Below are 16,587 nucleotides of genomic sequence, written 5' to 3' on the forward strand. Positions count from 1 at the left end.
CGCGGGAGAGGCGCGAAGGTGGCTGAGGAGGCGGCCGGTCTGCGGCCGCTGAGGGAAATGGCGGCTCGGAGACGCGCCGTGCCGCCGGGCGGTTGTAACGCAGCGCTCCGCGGTGGCTGGTAGGCCCCGGCGGTTGGCGTCAGCCCACGTTCCGGCCGAGCCTGTGCCGGCACCGGTAATGCTGGGTGGGCAGAGCTGCCCAGCGGGTCTCCTGCCAATAACCTGCACGGATCTGAGGTGGTCTTGGGCTGACGGAGGAGAGCTTTGGGTCAGATGTGAGCGGGAAGGGCTTTACTCAGGGGGCGGTGAGGACTGGCACAGCTGGCCAGGGAGCCGTGGGTGCCCCGACCTGCAGGCGCTCAGGGCCACGTTGGGTGGGCCCTGGGCAGCCTGACGTGGTGGGTCCGGGACTGGCTGGGCTCTGAGCTCCTTCTAGCCCAAACCCTGACGTGATCTGAAGGAAATACTGTGCCCCTCGGGCTACTGGGCTCGGTGTGACGAGCTGTGGGCTTCTTGCAGTGCTCAGCACTGGGCACGCATTCTGTAAACTGTTGCCCGTGGTTTCTGTTGTGTGGAAAAGCTTTTAGTGAGCTACTGATGCTTCTTGGAAAAAGGCACTTCCTTCTGTGTGGTGAAAGACTTAAACAGCTGCCTAATGTAAATAAATGAAATAATCAGCCAGTGCAGCTACTGGTGGATTCAAATAAATCAGAAAGGGGTAAACTGTACTTAGAATTTCCCTTAATATTACGTATTGGAAAGACCAAGCACATATGCTTTCCATTTCTGGGCTTGGCTTTTCCAAGAATAGAATCTTGTATTAGGTTAAATTTAAGTCTGATGTTTTGTCGTAGGCTATGAGGGTGCTGGAGATGTGTGTTTCTGATGTGATAACCTAAAAAAAAGTGAGATATTATATCAAAATAGGGGAATGTTCATTTGTTTTCAGAGAATTTACACTTAAATGATTACAAAGTGTTGTGAATTTCTTACTTCAAGAGTAAAACAAAAATTCTGTAAAATGATGTGAAAACACAATCACAGAATTTTTTGAGCTGTAAGGGACCCTGAAAGGCCATCCAGTCCAACTCACTGCAATGAACAGGGACGCCTACAGCTCACTAAAATCACAGAATCACCAAGGTTGGAAAAGACCTTCAAGATCATCCAGTCCAACCATCCACCTATCACCAATAGTACTCATGCTCCATCAGATGCTCGCAGCCCTGTCCAGCCTGACCTAGAGTGTCTCCAGGGATGGGACATCCACCACCTCTCCGGGCACCTTGTGCCAGTGCCTCATCACCCTTATTGTACAAAACATCTTTATGTCCAATCTGAATCTTCCCTGTATGTATTCACAAATTTTCGCAAATGCAGGATGAGCAAATATCAGAGACTCAGAATTACTGAGGTCAGAAGGGAGTTCTGCAGGAGAATGTTCCAAACTTCAACTCAAAGCAAGAGTCCATTGCTTGTGGCGTATCCAATTCAGTTTGGAAGTTCTCCAAGCACAGGCTCCAAAACCTGTGGGCAACCTATGCTGGTGATCAACCACCCTCCCTGTATAAACATATATATTTTTTAAATTATTATTTCTGTTATCTCAGTCTGTGTTCTGTGTTCAGTTCTGTTGCATCTCCTCCTTTCAGTGGTCACCACTGGGAAGTCTGGCTGTGTCTTCACTGTCTCTCATCATGGTGATGCTTACACACGGTGTTGACGTCCCCAGGACCTGAGGGGGTCTCTCTCAGGGCTGAGCTGTCCCAACTCTCAGACTGACCTCATGCAGCAGTGTTTCCAAACACTGTAGATAGATGACTTCAGTAAATTATTTATTAAAAGAATATGTAGGAGAGGAAAAGGAAAAGAAGTCTTTCTTGTATTCATTATAAAAAAGAATGGTTGTGAGTCCAAATATTAAAAAATAAAAAATCTTGCAGTTCACCTCTAATATAACCAAGAGCAATTGATTTATGGCACTCCTAATACAGGGCAAGAGAACCAACAGCTTCTTGGAGTTCACCCTCAGCTTTCATTAACTTTCTTCTGTGGTAGCCTGGACAGTATTGTGCAGTTTTTGGTCTGTATTAAGTTATAACATGTCATCATTTTATTATCAAAGGGAATGACTCAGCCTTGCCACCATTTGTAGGATTTGATTTCCCAGGCAACGATGCAGTTTATTACAGTGCTAAAATTAATTATATCTGCCCTCTTAATATATGCTTGGGGCTCAATATCTGAATCACCATTTTCAAAACAAAGGGATTTATGTCTCGGATCAGGTATCATAAAAGAACAGCTGTAACAAATAAAGCACAGTTCTGTTATGAATCTAAGTAGTTCCTTCTGTTAGAAGTTTTTGAATGCTTGATTTATGTGAAAAATGACCTAATGTACTTGCATTTAAGAGAATTCTAGCATGACAATTTATTATTTGTGGGCTGTATTAACAATCACCATTTATTTGTCTAAAATTTCAGATTCTTAAGCATTTGGAAGAGAAAGTTGGAAATGGGAATGCAGCGATGTGCTCTGTAGGCCGGCGTGCAGAATGCAGGCTGTGCTGGAGACGGCACGGAGCTGAGTGAAGGGCTCCCAGCAGGTGAGGCAGAGTCCACACGTTACCTGCCTTAGTCTGGCAGCTCCCTGCTGCCTGTCCTTACCCTCAGTCACAGGATTTCTTTTCTCCTCCTTTCTGCTAGGCGTGTCCCTTATTGGATGCTTCCAAGAACAAGTGAAATTCCCTAGTTCAGGAGAAAGCTATCCAGTTGGGAGCTAGTTTTATGTCACCGTATTGCATTTGGCACATTCTGAGCAGATCCCATGGCTGTAGACCTGGAGCAAAATGAGAGATGGAAGTGCGTGCCCGGGTGTGACGGGGAGAGGGAGAAATGCAGCAGGGTCTGACCCACTGCTGTCAGTAAAATGGTCAATTGCTTCACCTGCTCTTTGCTTTTTCTTAGATTTTGAGTGTTGAGGAATGCCCCTTGCTTCTCTGGGATGCTGTGTTCTGTGCAAGCCCCCCCTGGTACACACTGAAAGAAAATGAAAGCTTTTAGCTGAGGTTGTGAGCTGGAGTGAGACACTGTATGCAAGTGAGTCTCTGCCCTTTGTTGCTGGAAAGAGATAGCCAAATTATGAACCAAACATTTTCAGATATGAATGTCTTGAGAACTGAAACAGGTGATTTCAGAAGTGTGAATTTCTGCTTTAAGAATTGTTAACGCACATTCCCATTGAAGTGGTTATGTAAATAGTGAACTTTAATTGCTTACTGGCACATCTCAGAAAGGTATGAATGAGATCACGTGTTGGTGCCACTGGGGTACAGGACTGGGCAAACCTGCTGCAGCCGCGCAGGGAAGAGCGCTGTCAGTCAAGCAGCCTCCTGGCCAATGAAACAATTACTGTATGTAAATTGTGATTGAAAGGGGAAAAACAAAAGAAGCCAGCTGATGTTGTGTTACTTAAAACTTTGTAGGCACAAAAGAGAAGATAAAAATTAATGGAAAGTGTCCTGAGAAAAATATAAAAATGAGTGGCACAGATGGGCCTCGAAAACCAGTGGAAAAGGTAAACCTCACAGCTACTATGAAAGCTGTAACAGATGACCAGAACAAGGAACACTGAGCTCTTTGGACCTGAATTTCAGTTCAAAGGAGCTGCCTTAGCCTCACCTTTTACAGCACATTATGCTCAGATTCCCAAGGCTCCCATGGCTTGCGGGCTGCTTTTGTGAGTTCTTGCTAACCACAACTATGTATTACTCCTTAATTTAGCATGGTTGCATATATGTCCAGAAAAGCATGTTTGATAGAGGACTTGGTCTTTGTCTTAACTCTGGAAAGCTCAATTAGCATGTTTTGGCAAGAGCATAAACATCTTCTGAATATCTCTGCAGTCAGCTTGGAAAGCAGAAACTCAAATTTGATGGAGTTGCTACTGCAGACAGGCTTTACCTGCTGGTAGAAGAACAACACTACATTTTCTTTGCAAATGTGATTGCTGGTATTTCCTGCATTTTGTGCTTTGGTAGCATCCTTGCAGTACCTGAAGGGGGCCAACAGGAAAACTTGGGTGGGATTAAGGCATGTAGCAACAGGATGAAGGGAAATGGCTTTAAACTGATGAGAGTAGATTTAGACTAGATGGTAGGAAGAATTTCTTTGCTGTGAGGGTGGTGAGACACTGCGATGGGTTGCCCAGCGAGGCTGTGGGTGCCCCCTCCCTGAAGGCATTCAAGGCCAGGCTGGATGGGGCTGTGAGCAACCTGGTCTACAGGGAGGTGTCCCTGCCTATAGCAGGGGGTTGGAACTAGGTCTTAAAGATCCCTTCCAACCCAAACCATTCTGTGATTCATATGATTCAGTATGATTCATATGATTCATCACAGGTACACTTTATATTCAGAATGCTCTATGTAGTTTAGATTTCATTACAGTCTTAATTTCTTGCATTCTGTACCAAAGTTGATGTAGATTTCAAACAACCTTTAGAACAGTTTTTATTAAAGTTTCACTTGATTAAGATGTTCGCTGTCCTGTTTTGTACTGGGGTGATTTGGGATCATGAAATGCACTGTAACTGTTGGGATTTGTGGTCCTGTTCAACTCGCATGTTCTGTAGGGAGGGGAATGAGTCAGCATGGGCTCACACCAAAGCCCTGTGCTGATGGTACCACAGCTGGGCAGCTCAGCACTCAAGTGCATTCAGGTCATGGATGAGGTGCAGCTGTTTCACACCCCAAAGGGATGGAAAGCCAAGGAGTTGAGGGAGTTTGAAGCCATGGTGCAATCTGCATTGGCCAAGAGTGCATAAATGCCATCAGCTGTGTAGTTGAGGAATGTTCCTGGATCCCCAGCACGTGCTAACTTCTTACATGAGAGCATTTGACAGTAATGCTGGTGTCATTGGGTGTAATTTGAATGGGAGCCTTCATTCAGCTTCAAGGTGAATACCTTTATGTGCATGTTCTTTTGTGATCTGGATCCATCACATCTGAAAAGTTAGACAAAGCTTTGTGATGAAGGTCAAGCTTCATGATTTCACCACGTTAGTGAAACACAGCTTTCTGTAAAATCTGGGCTAAGTTCAAGAATCACACAGAATCACAGAATGGCCAGGGTTGGAAGGGACCCCAAGGATCATGGAGCTCCAACCCCCCTGCCCCAGGCAGGGCCACCAACCTCCCCATTTAATACTAGACCAGGTTGCCCAAGGCCCCATCCAACCTGGCCTTGAACACCTCCAGGGACGGGGCATCCACAGCCTTTCTGGGCAGCCTGTTCCAGCACCTCACCACTCTCATAGTAAACAACTTCCCCTTGATATCCAACCTACATCTTCCCTCCTTCAACTTAAAACCATTTCCCCTTGAAGTTGCTCCACGGAGAACTTCCTCAAAGAACAGCTGCGAGCAGCACGCACTTCCTGCAGAGCCAAGAGCAGCCATCTAATGTCAGTGTGCAGCCATGAGAGGCTTTGGAATCTTCTATGAAAAAGGATCCTGGTTATTGCACAGGGCCTTGGCACACTGCAGAGCGGTGGGTGCTGCATGCAGGCTGCCTTGTGCTGCTGCTGGGAGACTGCTCAGAGCTGCTCGTGATGCTGCAGACAGTACAGATCAGGTGCTTCCTGAAAGGGCAGCCTCAGGATGCCTTTTATTCCGTTTCAGAACGTTTCCAAGAATAATATTAGGCAGATCAGAGTTGTAACATCTTTGTTATTTTGTTGTTGATTTTCAATTCCTGCAGATGTTTGTCTGAAAACCTGCAGCATTCACGTACTGCTGAGGAAGGAGCACAGTTTGGCAGAGCTGCTCCATGTCAGAAATGATCTCCTGAAGCAAATGTATGTGACTAAATACAAGCTTTTTAAAAATCTGCCATTCATCCGTAGTCAGCAGAGGCGCAGTAACAGCGGGCAGCTGGGTTGTGCCCAGCACATCTCGGTGCGTGTGATGGGTTCCACAGGGCGTGCATGGCATTCCAGAGTGCTCAGGGCATGGATCCCAGCACAGGCAGCAGCGAGGGACATGGGAAGCACTTCAGGCCAACCCAGCGCAGAAGTGTTTGCAGTGTGAATCAGAAACATAGCACACAGCACAAGAGAGGTCCAGCAAAAGATCTAGTGCTGGTGTGAATCTCACCTGAAAGCAACAGAGCAAACTGGAACTTGTAACTGTCAACAGAGGAAGACAGAATTTGGTTTCAAGTAATGAAAACGTAAGTTGTATTCTCTCACGTAGAGTTATTTTCTTCTCTTTGCAGCTGTACACTAAGGTGTGATGGTGGGATGCTCTAAACATTCTATTGATTTTTCCTGGTGTGTTAGTAGAGTCTGTTACAAAATATAAAATTAAGGAAGAAATGTTGCCAGAATCTAAACCTGGATTTCATTAAGAGGTGTTGTCATTTCACTATAAAGTACATCTGTTAAAATGTTCTAGAAAGTTTAGGCACACAATAGAGTAATAAACTGATTTTATAACTTGGGTAATACTCCACCATAGACTTGCTCCCCCCTGCTGTGTGCATTGTATTACCTCAGTACAGAAATGTTTGTGCACTGTAAGGAAAGTGGGTTGGTATTGCAGCCAGTGGAAATGTTTAGAATGGTGTATGAGATGTGTCTTGTAGAGAGGACAGGCAGCAGCAGGAGCGGGCTGCACTGTGATTCACTGCAAGCAGTTATCTGGGCAGCGCAGGCCCCTTCCTCTGAGCCTGTGTGGCTGCACATCCCAGTGCCACGACTGATAACAGCGGTGGGAAACCCTGTGTAAAGGTTTCTGGAAACACCGATGCTGTCTGAGCAGGGCAACAGCACCAAGCCCAGCAGCCCTGGGACGAAGCCAGCACGTCCCCTCACAACACCATAATCTGGTAGAGATGTACTTAATGTTGTCTTCCACATTTCCTGTGCAGACAAATCCCTTCCCTGGCTGTTTCCTGGATTAACGAAGTCCTGTCCTCAAACAAGACACAAAGAGATCTGAGGAGATGAGCATCTACATGGCATTGACACGGTCCTGCTCATGTGTTCATGGGAATGTTTCAACAAATAAGTATTAACAGGTGAGCTTAACGGTTGTTCCAGCTCCTCCCCCTAAATATCTGTTCTTCTCTCTTCCCATGGAAGAATAATAATGACAGTCATGCTTTTTCTTCTAAACAGAGAATTCCAGGAGATCTGAGTGTCTGAGCATGTTCCTGGGTATGTTGCTCTTCAGCTCGCCATACATTTCTTTGAGCTTCCAGCCTGTGGCGTGCACAGTTCCTACTGACAACAACAGAATGATAAAGATGAATCCCACACACCAGAACTGACATTTCATTCTCTTTTCTGCCCCAGGATCAGGTCTTAGCACTGAGAAACTCATGGAGTCTGCAGCATGTCACAGCAATTCTATACTGACAGTGTATCCGTTGGGACACGCATCCTCTGTTGTCAGAACACAGCCACAACAGCAGCCATGTTTTATTCAGTTCTGTTCTGGGGCTCTGAGAAGTGTGCAGGAAGTTTCTGAGAGCAGTGCCATATCCTTCATAACTGAGGGTGATGTTGTGTGATCCATTACATGTGTCCTGCTTCCAGAAATATCACAATGAAGAGTTGAGCGAAACTTTTCTCCAGAATAAGTAGTTCCATGTGGCAAGCCCTGCTGAGAGTAAAGAAAACTTCAGCACCCTGAGATCCATCCGCATCTCAGAAATGCTCAACGTGCAGGCCAGGAAACAACTCTGTCACCTTTTTTTTTTTTTTTTGCTGCTTAATATCAGAGTGTTCTGCTGCTATTAACTATCTGCAACATTTTGAATAGTACAATGTAAAACTGAATTCCTCTCTGAATGCTACATTGCATGTATTGCGGTATCAATTAACTTGATTTTTTTGTTTGTTTCAAGAAAGGAAATATCCATCATGGGGAATTTAAAAAATGTTTGAGCCCAGGATGAATCCTGACAGCTTGGTTACCATCAGCCCCTCAGAGATGCAGCTTAGTGGAAACACTGACATAATCTCTACGATAGCGGTGGGAATAGTGCCAGTGAAACAGAGAGTCTCGGGGGCGTAACGTGAGGCAGAATCACAGTGGTTCCCCACATCACCACTTCTTTGAAAATAAACTTGATAGAAAATTTGTGCACACCTTTGACTAAGAAGGAATGATCTCTTTGCACACTGGTGACTATTGTTAGTGTATTACATTGTTACATGACATTTTGCATGTGGCAAAAGGTGTTGGGGAGATTATCCCCTACAGGAAACCAAAGGTGCCACACTGCGCTCGGGGTGCCATGAGGGGAAAGCCACTGCTTTCCTCTTCTTGTGTGCCCTGCCACACACTGCCATGACAGTCCCTGCCTGCCCTTGGCTGAGCCGGTGGTGACGAGCTCTCCACAGCTGTTCCAGTGAAATGGCTTAATGCTGCCTGTGTATTTCGTTTGTTTGTGATAATCTTGCTGATCTTGCCTGCAATGGGGAAAGAAGGGTTCATGTGCACAGCTCTGCAGGCACACCAGCAGGGCAGAGGGAACAGTGATAAAGGGCGGCTTCTGGGCTGCAGCTGAAGCCAGAAAGTGACATCTGCCCAGAGCTGCCTTCTGACAGCAAGCGGCACAACGTGACGTTCTGTGTGACAGACTGGGACATTTCCCACTGTGGTGTGCAGTGCTCCATTTGTTTTCACAAAATATCTGTGAAACAACAACATTCCCCCCCAAAAAAGTGCCTCACTGAATTGTTGGAGGAAATTCTTGCAAATGAAGAAAAGAGAAGGAAAGGAAGCAACTATTTGAAAAGACATAGATTTCTTAAAAAGACCTCAGCTTGACAATACTTTGCAATCAGCTTTATGCTTTGTTGCTCCTATTACAAAGCTAAGAATGATTCAAATCCATTTATATAAAACTTTAGGGCATAGAAGGGCAAGAGAATGGCTCTTCTACACCTCTTAGATTAGATTTGTGCAGTGAAATGCTGGAATATGCTCTGGTGTTTTGTTTGGGTCTGAGGAATGCAAAGGCATAATAATTACCAGCTAATACACCAATTTAATGCAGTGTTCAGAATATTTAACCCTTAAAATAGAGGCATCAGAATTTTTAACAAAATAAAAGTAGAAAAGAGTTACCATATATGAAAGAAGGTGAAATTCTTAAATTCAAGGATTGTGAAAGTTCTACTGCTTGCACTGAACAATTAGCTAAGCATGATGTTTTGAAAATATAGAAGTGAAATACTAAGAACACAGGGCACAGTTATTGCTAAAGTCTCACATTCCAATTCTAGTGTATGAGGCAGATGCCAAATGCTGTGAAAGTGCAGCAGCTCTGCTGCTGAGTGCTTGTTTCAGACTTGGGTCTGTCTTCTTCCAGAGCAGTGTGGAACTGCTGGCCAAGCAAGCTTCAACCGGGAACGGGAAGGAGATTCAGGAAGGATTTTGGCCAAGTCCAAAGCTGACGTGATAAACTGTAGATGTTATGAATTGGTTTCTGATTAGAAAGCATGTAGACGTGACAGAATGAGAAATTCACAAGTGTTGATCCATCTTGGGCTGCAAATGAAGCAGGAAGATTTCTGTGTTCGTGTTAGTATATCTTATAGTTAGTCCTTGAACTACAGCCAAGGGATGGAAATGATTTGGCATATGAAGACATTACATATTTTTCATGATTTTGTGTTTACACTTCAGATGATCTCTTTGGTCAGTCATGGAAAGGCTCTTGTTCCATCTTGGACCCAGGATATCTTGACTCAGGTGAACACTTTTTCATCCCACTTTCTTTGAACACTTTCTTACGTTGGGAATTTTGCTGGGCTCAGCTATAGAAAGCTGCCAACAATGGGCCATGTGCCTGCTTCTGGGAGTGCTGAAGTTTATCCTCCTTCTGTTCTCCATGGGGTGTGAGTCGTACAGCTCCTTCCTCAACACATGCGCAGGATACTGACAGCTGAGGAGATTATATGTTTTCTTCAAGCAGCTTGAACAAGTCCTTGTTCCTTGCTGGGACTGCAATCCCATGATCCCAGTCATTGAATCATGGGGTCATATAACCGTTTGAGAAACATTTAGCAGTCATGTAGTCCAACTTCCCTGCAACAAACAGCTCAATCAGGTACTCAGAGCCCCTCAGAGTCATACTGACCTTGGGTGTCTCCAAGAACAGCACAGCCATCACAGCTCTGGGCAACCTTTTCCAGTGTCTCACTGCCCTTATTGTAAAGAACTTCATCCTTACATGCAGTCTAAATCTCCCCTCTTTTAGTTTCAAACAATTTCCCTTTGTCCTATCCCAACACACCAACTAAAGTCTGTCCCCTTCCTTCTTACAGCTCCTTTAGATGCCAAAAGGCCAATTTTTGGTCTCCCTGGAGCCTTCTCCTTTCCAGGCTGAACAGCCCCAGCTCTCAGTCTGTCCTCACAGGGGTTGTGTTCCATCCTTTGGGTCATTTCTGTGGCCCTCCTCTGGATGCACTCCAACAGCTCCATGTCTCTCCTGTACTGATGACTCCACATCTGGACACAGAACTGCAGGTGAGGTCTCAAGCCCAGAGCAGAGGGGCAGGATCACTCCCTTGCCCTGCTGGCCATGCTGCTTTGGATGCAGCCCAGGATACAGTTGGCTTTCTGGCAATGTTACTTCTTACTAATACCACAGATTTAAAAGAAGACTTCCAGAAAAGAAGAATCCTGCTTTTCTGGCTATTAAAAAAAAAAAAAAAAATCAAAAACCACCAAACATGTTTAATGCAAAGCCACCATTATTTACTGTCAAACAATAAACAATCCCCGTGACCTCATAGAAAGGTATGTGCCAGTATCTGCTCAGCAGATGAAAACCTCTCGCTGGGGCACACAGCAGAGCAGGTCCACGAATCACAGCTGTGGGAGCTGACCTGTGGTCACAAAGCCAAAATGTGGTCCTGTCACACCAGCATGATTCTAGGGACAAAGTAGAATGGAAAACCACTCTTGCTGAGCAGATTATTCAGTTCCTCTGCTCTCCTCATTAAAGCAAATAGCACAATTTCCTCCCCTGAAATTATTTTGTCTTTCCCTGAAGGGTTAAAATATCCATAACGCAAAGTGTGAAGTGTGGAATTTGGTCCTGCTGAGGGCAAGGTAACAATATGAGGGATATGAGACAAGGTAAGTTTTCATTGTGCTTTACAAGTGCTCACAATTTACATCTCATCGGCTTCATCCTCTGCTGGTGATATTTCCTTCTTCCAAGAATAGAGCCTGAAAGTATTTTAAGAATTCTAGTTGTCGTGCAATTAATAGCATAACACTTTGTTCTGAGTAACAAGATTTGCTTGTTTTGAGTGCTAACAGTATTTTGCATGTAAAATAAGAGGGGCAATGGGGAACGTTTTATTGCCAGCGCATTTCCTTGCAGGGGGATGAATCACGTACATTCTTGGCAACCAAGCTCAAGTTCACAAGAATGCTCAGTTTGATCAACTTCCTCCAAAATACAAAGCTTAAAGTAAGGAGGAAAACAGAGAGAAAGGAACTTGGATGGGTTTCCATGCAGTAGACATTACAAGATGGACATCCAAGCAGGAAGACAATAAATCTAGTGTGCAAATTGTTTTGCTCAAAGCAAATCACTGACTTGCTGTTAAAGGAAGGCTCAGACTAAATTAAGAAAATAATACTGGAAGGAAAAAAAAAAAAGGAGGAAAAGAGCCAGGGAAAAGAAAGAAAACCCTGCCAGTCTGGCAGACATGGTGGATGTGGATGTTGTGTCAAACGTTTGTTTATTTGCTAACAAAACAATGTGAGTTTTCAAGAGAAATTGCTAGCCTTCCCTTCAGAGTGGAAGATTGTGCTGAGAAATGAAATAGGAGAATACAGTTAATTTAATTTAGGTGTGAGGAAACTGCCCGCTGTCAGGCTGTGGTTTCATGTGACTAAGGCTGGGGATGATGCGAGACTTTTTGGCAGTAGTGCAGGGTCGCAGGGTTCACCAAGCTGTCCCCACTGGTTGGGGAGCCATGTTGGGGAGATGATGGCACTGGAGATGACAGAATCACAGAATATCCTGAGTTGGAATGAACCAATAAGGATCAGCGAATCCAGACCCTCCCTGCACCCAGGAACACCTGAAATCCAAACTCGCTGTCTCAGAGCACTGTCCAAACGCTCCCTGAGCTCTGGCACTGGAGCCCTGTGCAGGCTGTTCCATGCCCACCGCCCTGTGGTGCAGACCCTTTCCCTCACCCCCAGCTGCCCTCCCCTGCCGCAGCTCCATGCCGTTCCCTCCGGCCCTGTCGCTGTCACACAGAGCAGAGCTCAGCGCTGCCCTCCGCTCCCTGTGAGGAGCTGCAGCGGCCATCAGGCCTCCCCTCAGCCTGCTCCTGTCTCTTCTGCTTCTATTCCAGAGGGCTGGTTTTCAGCTAGGTGGGTTCCCTGTTCTGGTTCACCAAAGGGCTGCCCATGTCACTATGTGACGTACTCAAGTGGCAGTGGAGGCAATAAGGGGATGGAGGGTGTGTGGGCATCCCTGCTGCTCCTCTGTCACCCTACCAGCACCAGTCTGTAACTCTTTTGCCCTGCCACTCATTTCAGCTCAGAATCAGCCAAAGGACCACTTCAATGGCCAGCACAACTGCTTGCTGGCTGGAGTGTAAACAACCCAAGCAAAAACCAAATTATTATTCGATGTCAAATTCCCAATTTTCCAGGTCAGGTCATCCTGTGGTTATGCAAAGAGCTGTGCCCCACTATAGAAGTGTGACTGTGAGGACTGGTGGAAGACAAGGAGGGAAGTGCTGCTCCCCAAAAACACACATTCCTCCTGTGCATCTCACTTGGTACCTCCTGATTTGCCCCACTCCTCACCCCTGTGCTCTGCCCCCTCACCACGTGCTCAAGATAACTGTGAGAATGTCAGATCAGCACAGGGCTGCTGCCTTCCTGTCCAGAGCGTTCACCCAAACCTGTGTGTGCTCTGTGAGCCTGAACTGGGAGAAAAAATAACTGGAGAAGAAAGAGAAGGTTGGGGCCCAGAAGGGCTGAGCAAGGCTGCAAACAACCATTGGAACTTGAAGCAGGGCCCCAAACCACAGTAATGTCAGCTTATAATAACCTGGGCATCACAGAATTGCTGCTACTTGACTTCAGATCATTTTCAGCATATTACCTGCTTCTGTCATGCTCTGTAGTGCCCAAGCAGCAAGCCCAGTGCTTCCTATTCGATTCCATAACCTGATTTGCTGCTTATAATGCAGTGAATCCCACACTTTTGGGACACTGTGAATTTGCTGTGTATTCACCACACAATTGCATCACACAGGGCAAGAGCAGAGCTTCCTGGTCAGGTTTCCGGCACACGTGTTGGACAATAGGTCAGCACAGGTCTTGGGGATGTGTCCAGGTTTTCCAAACATGCAGCCTTCCCATTCAAACTACAGTATAATCTTCAGAAATCTATGCAAGCAATTTTGTTCACGGTCAGAAAAAGAAACCCCCTAGAAAATGTGCACACAGCACAGCCTCGAGTGAGAACCTCAAATACAATGTGAAACATTTGCCCAAGCTGCCAAGGAGAAATGCCATCAACTCTCAGCTCTGGAGCTTTTAAGACTGTGTCCACGTACCAGAGTGAAGAGGCACAGCCTAAACCAGATCCTTCCCAGCCTTACATTCCTGTGATTCTCTGCAAGGAAGGACTGGTATGACGCTGCCCTGGCGTAAGGAACAGCAAGCACAGTCTGTTCTCTGCTCTGCAGCCTGCTCTTCTGCACCAGCCTCTTGCTGGGACCAGTGCAAAACCCAGGACAGACTCCATGCTCAGCCCAACAGGGCTGCACACTGCGGGGATTTGTATGCAGTGAGACTGTGCATTCATGCATGAGGGAATTTGCAGAGGCAATGGTGCTCTCCCATCGTAATGCAGAGCGAGGCTGAAACGTGATGAGGGTTTTTGTCTTTGGTGTTTTTTTGTTGTTGGGTTGTGGGGTTTTGTGGGTTTTTTTTCCTTTTTCGGGATTAAAATGGGCAGAACAAGAGTCAGTTGTTGTTTTGGGGAAGAGGAAAGCGGTTGCTGTCAAAACGTTTCACCGACTTGGCAAAATTGCCAAGCTGGCCCTGCCTGCAGCGCACACCGACTTCAAAGGGCTTATCTTGAATAAGGATTAGCGGGAGCCAGATCGCTGTTTCCTACACGCATTCAGCTGAGGGTAAATGATATGCAAGCCAATACCCAAAGGGTGTGTTTTCCTTCTGAAGCCAGCCACGTCGCCGGCACCTCTGCCACCAGGTTTGTGGGATCAGAAGCGTGCGTACGCCCAGAGGCAGCGCGGCTGTGACCCGGCCCCGGAGCGGGATGCTTGCAACCACAGCGGGGCTGCAACGGAACAGCGGGGCAGGCTCCGCTCCAGCAGCGAGCCGGCCGCTCAGGAGGGGTGTGTGGCTCTCAAACAGGATGCAGGCTGAATAACCCTCCATTCCTGAAGAGGGTGGTCCCCGAAGGTCAGGGCTGCCTTCAATGGGGTGGCGGTGTGAGAGGAAACTGCCTCAGAGGGTGCTTTCATAATGCTCGGACTGTGAATAAATTCAGCTTGTTGTACTCTGGGTTCCCAAGAGTTAGTCGTCAAAAACGTGAATAGGAGAATAAGGTTAGGAAAAGAACAATTCTCCAGCTGAACTTTCATTCCGGGATGAATGGGGTCCCTCCCCCTTCCTCCTTTGACTTCAGACAAAGGGCTTTGTAGGCCGTGTAGGAATTCTCTTTGCTGCCTAGGAGGAATGCATGGCAGTAGGTGACACAAACATGGGTAGGGCACAGCTCACACAGCCACAGGCTGAAGTTGGAAGGGACCTCTGGGGATGATCTATCCCAACCACCTGCGCAGGCAGGGTCAGCTGGAGCACATGGCCCAGCGTGTGCCCATTGGCCTTTGAATTCTCCACATGGCAGCATCTCTGGGCCACGGTGTTCCGGCTCTGCATGGACAGGCGGTGACCACAGACATGATGTCACTGTAGGCCACTCTGATAGCTTTTGTCTTCCCGGTAAATGAATACTGAATAAAAGCACAGTATCACATGACATGTGTGATACTCACTGACTCTGGTTCTGGTGAGTCTGGATATAAAGATGTGGGTCAAGGCTGATCCATGCTTTGCCCAGTTGCTTAATTATGAAAATAAGACAGACAAAGAGAATGCTGGGTGCTGCATGGGATTAACACACTGTGACCTTTTGGGACCATCCTTGACTTAGGATAGAACTGACCGCTGCTCCAGCAAATGCTCCATTTAATGTAGTGGTAGGAGGCCCAAGCGCCTTTGAACCTCTCACAGCAATAAACCCAGAGAAAGTGATAGAGATATTTCATACTTCAAGACATAATGATTTTGAAGGTGAAGGGACAGACAGGGTCATGCCTTCTAGTTTCATGTGTCCACATCAGCACTTTGCCCTGACCGTCACTGTTACCACGGCGTCTGTCACTCCTGGGAGGAGATCTTATCTGAAATCTCCACCGAGGCACATATAGGCTCCAAGGCAGTTGTATGTTGCTCAAGCTAAAGTCAGTGAAATGTTTCAGTTAACGAACAAACACAGTCTGTTGCTTTCCTCTGTGTGATGCACAGAAATCTGTCTGCTTCCTCCCAGAGCACAGTACAGCATGTCTAAGCCATTGGCTACTATAATTATGAGGGAATAAGCATTTATATGGCACTGTAAAGGTGAACTGAGTGCTTTGCAAATTCAAAAACACTAATCTCATTCCCAAAGAATTCAGAGTCAAACACGGTCAAGAAAAAAATGGTGTGGTAAGCAGGACTAGTGAAGTAATTCTGCCCCTCTACTCGGTGCTGGTGAGGCCTCACCTCGAGTACTGTGTTCAGTTTTGGGCACCTCAATACTGAAAGGACATGGTGCAGGTCCAAAGAAGGACAACAAGGCTTGTGAAGGGCTTAGAGAATATGGCCTATGAGGAGGGACTGAAGGAACTGGGGCTGCTCAGGCTGGGGAAATGGAGGCTGAGGGGAGACATTATTGCTCTCTTCCAATACCTGAAAGGTGCTTACAGCAAGAGCGGGGCTGGTCTCTTCTCACTGGTGACAGGTGACAGGACGAGGGGAAATGGCCTCAGGTTGCACCAGTGTAAGTTTAGGTTGGATAATAGGAAACACTTCTTTACAGAAAGGGTTGTTAAGCACTGGAATAGGCTGCCCAGGGAGGGGTTGAGTCACCATCCCTGGATGTGTTTAAAATCCATTTGGATGTGGTGCTCAGGGACATGATTTAGCAGACAGTTGTTAGTTAGGGTGGTTTGGTCAGGTTGCGGTTGGACCTGATGATCTTTGAGGACCTTTCCAACCTGAGCAGTTCTATGATTCTATGATTCTATGATGACCTATAGAAGTCAGGGAATCAACCAGTTCTAAGTTCTTCTCTCCTTAAAATTGATATTACTTCACTGTACACACATGCAGCTACCAAAATAAACACAGGCTAAAGAAGAGTGGCTGAGAGGAGCCCAGAGGTGTTGTGGCAAAGAGAGCTCAGGAGGCTCTCAGGAAGCAAGGGAGGGGAATGGAGCAAAAAGAGAGGAAAC

The 16,587-nt window shown here is 46.4% G+C and overlaps 1 long non-coding RNA gene across 11 annotated transcripts; it reads left to right on the forward strand.

Annotated features, from left to right (window-relative positions):
• Positions 1 to 5: 5 nt before the first annotated feature.
• On the forward strand, positions 6 to 15,345 carry LOC116244182 (uncharacterized). Of its 11 annotated transcripts, none has more exons than XR_004170124.2 (8): positions 6 to 237; positions 2,487 to 2,608; positions 2,682 to 2,864; positions 2,970 to 3,101; positions 3,488 to 3,579; positions 5,760 to 6,230; positions 6,930 to 7,079; positions 7,180 to 15,345. It is a non-coding gene; the product is annotated as an uncharacterized LOC116244182 (long non-coding RNA). The 11 variants fall into 11 exon arrangements; XR_004170125.2 differs by having other exon boundaries at positions 2,709 to 2,864; XR_016463367.1 differs by lacking the exon at positions 2,682 to 2,864 and having other exon boundaries at positions 7,180 to 10,543; positions 11,073 to 15,345.
• Positions 15,346 to 16,587: the final 1,242 nt, after the last annotated feature.

The sequence above is a fragment of the Phasianus colchicus genome, chromosome 1 (assembly GCF_987193195.1).
Source record: "Phasianus colchicus chromosome 1, bPhaCol1.hap1.1, whole genome shotgun sequence".
NCBI classification, from domain to species: Eukaryota; Metazoa; Chordata; class Aves; order Galliformes; family Phasianidae; genus Phasianus; species Phasianus colchicus.